Consider the following 3,844-nt stretch of genomic DNA (forward strand, 5'->3'; position numbering starts at 1 on the left):
GGGCAGTGGCAGGCAGCGCCAACCCTTGACTCGGAGTGGGATTGAAGTTGTCTCCCAATTTGCATGTGTGTGACGTTTTATACAAATGAGTTTTTCCGTGTCATGCACTCCATTCATCATTGTTTCCTGACTTGTGCTTGACGCTGCCAGGACTGGCTCCAGCCCACAATGACCTTGAATAGGATTAAGCAATATTGTCATGTGTGCTCATGTGACGTGTGACACTGAATCCAGATATATGTTGTCTGTATATTGTGATAGACGGCTGGCAGCTCAACCCGGTCGAGACGCCCACAGGTAGAAGGCCTCTTTGGGACACTACTTCCCCCCAAGACGCTAGATGGCAGCCTCTCTTCAGCATAGCGGTGCCCGGGAGTCCTGCAGGGCACCATGGGATCTGTAGCTTGACTTCACAGCCCTGCTGGGTACAGTGGGTGCCGCCAGGAGACGCGACAGGCGGATCCGGGGACTCGTACTTTTTACATAGCCAGGAAGTATTATCGAGTCATGGGGACAGAAGCACTTCCGGGTCGGGCACCATTTAAAGGAGTGCTGGGTACCCAGCAAGCAAGCCAGAGTCGGGTGGAGGTGGACAAAGCCCTCTGGGAGGTGTGGAGGAGAAAAGACAGAGAGAGAGAATTGGGTTGATTTGCCTGTTTATTGTGGCTGTGGTGCTTAGGGCGCAGGTTTTGAGAAGAGAAGAAATAAAAATACTTCTCAGTGCTTCTACCCTGCGTCTCTTTTTGGTCTGTCTGTAGTGTCAGCGATATTTAATTAACAAAAGTGATTTAAACAAAACAGTGCACGATGGTGCATATGAACCAAAATAAGCAGTCGAGCGTCAGTCCACAATGAGACGCCAGCTTCTGAGAGCGCTTTGAATATTTAGTCCTCCAACCAGAAGGGGCGGAGTCAGTTGCTCTCATTGGTTGTCCTCTCAGTGCTGGGGGAACAGAATGAGACAATACCGTTAGCGACAGTGCCCTCTGTCAGTCCAGGGTGGCATTGCTTACCAAGAGGGTGCCAGGAGGGTGATCCTCAGCTGTGACACCTGCTATGCCATTTATTATCAAGTACAACCAGTTAGCGTATAACATGTAGCCATGGCCAGCAAAAACAAGTCACTTGTCGGCCATTATCTTTAATACAGAGAAATGATTTAGATAGGAATATAAGGAACAAGCTGATGAAATCTGCAGAAGATACCAAGATAGGTGGATTAGCAGATCATTTGGAGTCCGTTATATCATCACAAAGGACTTGGACAGCAGACAGGCTTAGGCAGATTGGTGGCACATGAAGTTTAATGTCAGTAAATGTGAAGAATTACACATAGGAAGGAAAAATGTGGGGTCTGAATACACAATGGGGGTCGGAAAATCGAGAGTCCACCTTATGAGAAGGATTTAGAAGTCGTAGTGGACTCTAAGTTATTGATTTACAGACAGTGTTCAGAAGCCATTAAGAGGGCTAACAGAATGTCAGGTTATATAGTGCCTTGATGTGTGGAGTACGAGTCACAGGAGGGTCTGCTCAGGCTTTATAACACACTGGTGAGGCCTCATCTGGAGTCCTGGGTGTAGTTTGGGTCTCCATAAAGACATAGCAGCACAAGAGAAGGTCCTGAGAAGAGCGACGAGGCTGATTCAGGGCTACAGGGATTAAATTATGAGGAAAGATTAAAAGAGCTGAGCTTTTACAGTTTATGGAGAAAAATATTAGGAGGAAACATTGTGGTGTTCAAAACTATTATGGGAATTAGGATTTAGGAGTCATAGTGGACAACTCATTCAACTGTCAGACAGTGTTCAGAAGCCTTTAAGAAGGTAAACAGGATAAATAGCACCGTGATGTGTGGAGTTCAAGTCACAGGAGGTTATGCTGAAGCTTTATAACACACTGGTGAGGCCTCATCTGGAGTACGGTGGGCAGTTTTGGTCTCCAAGCTACAAAAAGGACACAGCAGCACAAGAGAAGGTCCAGAGGAGAGCGACTAGGCTGATTCAGGGCTACTTGGGATGAGTTAGGAGGAAAGATTAAAAGAGCTGAGCCGTTACAGGAGATAAAGAGGTGACATGATTGAAGTGTTTAAAATTTTAAAGGGAATTAGTCCAGTGGATCGAGAGGGTGACTTTAAAATGAGTTTATCAAGAACATCGGGATGCAGTTGGAAACTTGTGAAGGGTGAATTTCACACCAACATTAGGAAGTGACCAAGTCGTGTGGTGGACAGGAGGACTTCAGGGACCTTCAGAACTTGACTTGATGTTTCTTTAGAAGAATTACATGGATAGGACTGGTGAGGCCTCATCAGGAGTCCTGTGGGCAGTTTTGTTCTACACAAAGGACAAAGCAGCACTAGAAAAGGTCCATAGAAGAGCAACTGGGCTGATTCAGGGCTACAGAGATTGAGTTATGAGGAAAAATGAAAAGGGCTGACCTGTTACAGTCTAAGCAGAAGAAAACGTAATGTCAGTAAATGTAAAGTATGACAAAGAGAAAGTCAAAAGTTTGAGGTTTGAATACACAATGGGAGGTCTGAACATTGACAGTCCACCTCATGAGAAGGATTTAGGAGTCGTAGTGGACTCTACACAATCAACTGCCAGACAAGCCATTAAGAAGGCTAACAGACTGTCAGGGTATATAGCGCCTTGATGTGTGCAGTACAAGTCACAGGAGGTTATGCTCAGGCTTTATAACACACTGGTGAGGCCTCATCTGGAGTCCTGTGTGCAGTTTGGGTCTCCAAAAAGACATAGCAGCACAAGAGAAGGTCCAGAGAAGAGCAATAAGGGTGACTACGGGGGGCTACAGGAGGTGAGTTATGAAGATGAAAAGAGCCGAGCCTTAAGGAGATGATGAGGAGACCTGACTGCCTGAAGTGTTTAAAGTGATGAAGGGCATTAGTGCAGCGGATCGAGACGGTGACTTTAAAATGAGGTCATCAAGAACACTGGGGGGGACACAGCTGGACACTTGTGAAGGGGAAATGCCACACAAACATCAGGAAGTTTTTCTTTACACCGGCGATTCTCAACCTGTGAGGGCGTGAAGTAACAAAAAAGGGTCCGCAAAGACTACATTCTGATACTAGAACAATAAATCTAGAGTTAGAGAAATGTTGTTAAAAGTTAAGTAGGTACAATAAAACTTGTAATGCTGTATCGGCAGCAAAAAAATATAGGAATAATTTTTATTAAGGTTTTAAAAACATTGGGGGGGGGGGGCGATTAAAACTGTTCTGAAAACTCGGGTCGCAGATACTTAAAGGTTGAGAAACGCTGCTTCACACCAAGAACGACAGACGCTTGGAATAAGCAACCAAGTAGTGTGGTGGACAGTAAGACGTTAGGGACTTTCAAAACTCGACTTGATGTTTTTTAGGAAGAGATAAGTGGATGAGGGGTGGCATGGCGGCACAGTGGGTAGCACTCACAGTTAGGAGACCCGTCTGGGTTCGCCTCCCAGGTCCTCCCTGCCTGTGTGGAGTCTGCATGTTCTCCCCGTGTCTGCGTGGGTTTCCTCCCACAGTCCAAAGACATGCAGGTGAGATGGACTGGCGATCCTAAATTGTCCCAGTGTGTGCTTGGTGTGTGTGCCCTGCGGTGGGCTGGCGCCCTGCCCAGGGTTTGTTTGGATGGATAGATGGAAGTGGAGAGGACTGGCGAGCTTTGATGGGCTGAATGGCCTGTCCTCGTCCAGATTGTTCGAATAACCTTATCAGTCCATTCTGTCCAGAGGCAAATCAAGCTGTTTTTATATCGGTATATTTTACGAGACAGATGTCTTGAAACATCTTTAAATATCTGTAGGCCCTTATCTGCCATTTCTCTTCAGTAGG

This window comes from Polypterus senegalus, chromosome 4, assembly GCF_016835505.1.
Source record: "Polypterus senegalus isolate Bchr_013 chromosome 4, ASM1683550v1, whole genome shotgun sequence".
Classification (NCBI taxonomy): domain Eukaryota; kingdom Metazoa; phylum Chordata; class Cladistia; order Polypteriformes; family Polypteridae; genus Polypterus; species Polypterus senegalus.